Source organism: Solanum tuberosum, unplaced genomic scaffold (assembly GCF_000226075.1).
Source record: "Solanum tuberosum cultivar DM 1-3 516 R44 unplaced genomic scaffold, SolTub_3.0 scf00226, whole genome shotgun sequence".
Classification (NCBI taxonomy): Eukaryota; Viridiplantae; Streptophyta; class Magnoliopsida; order Solanales; family Solanaceae; genus Solanum; species Solanum tuberosum.
Window position 1 is genome coordinate 885,227 of NW_006239155.1, and position 704 is coordinate 885,930.

General features: G+C 29.8%; 1 protein-coding gene across 1 annotated transcript in view; it reads left to right on the top strand.

The window, feature by feature from the left end:
• Nucleotides 1-704, top strand: part of LOC107062459 (serine carboxypeptidase-like 17) — a 22,625-nt gene that overhangs the window by 16,391 nt on the left and 5,530 nt on the right. The gene's annotated exons all lie outside the window — the stretch shown is intronic.

Consider the following 704-nt stretch of genomic DNA (forward strand, 5'->3'; position numbering starts at 1 on the left):
AGAACTAGGCTAGGGTTTTGTGTGTGAGATATGGGACCTGTTAATTTGGGTCTTTTAATTAGGATGCCTTTTAGAGGAAGTTGGGTGGGTATTGAGTTATGGAACGGATAGTTGATTTATGGGTTAAAAAAAGGCCAAATGGGTAGTTCATTAGGATTAAGACACGTGTAAAAAATGAGGGGTCTGTTAGTGAGAGGAGCATGTGTGTACCTATAAATTGGACGGCAGGGGCTTATGTGGACGCAAAGTATAACGGAGGGCATAGACGTACCATTTATTAAGGTTCGGGGGTAAATCCATCCTTTTTCCCTTTATTTTATATTATCATAATTTTTTTATTAATTAAACTTTGTACAAAATCAAATTATAGAATTAACAAATTATGATAGAGAAAGTAATACTTATCTATTTATTGTCATAAATTATAATACTAGACACAAGTGCCCATGCTAGCACGGGCCCAATATCTGTTATGTTTTTGTATCACTTTATGTGACATATAGAATTTAGATAGTCAATTAAATTTTAATATTATTTTAAAATATTTTAAATTGTTAATTATTGTAATTTATAGTATTTTCACATAATTTTTAAATAATATATATTACTTCTCTTGTCCCAATATATGTAGCACATATAGAATTTAAGAGTCAATCAAATGTTGTTAATTATTGAGATTTACAATACTTTCTACTTAGTTTTCG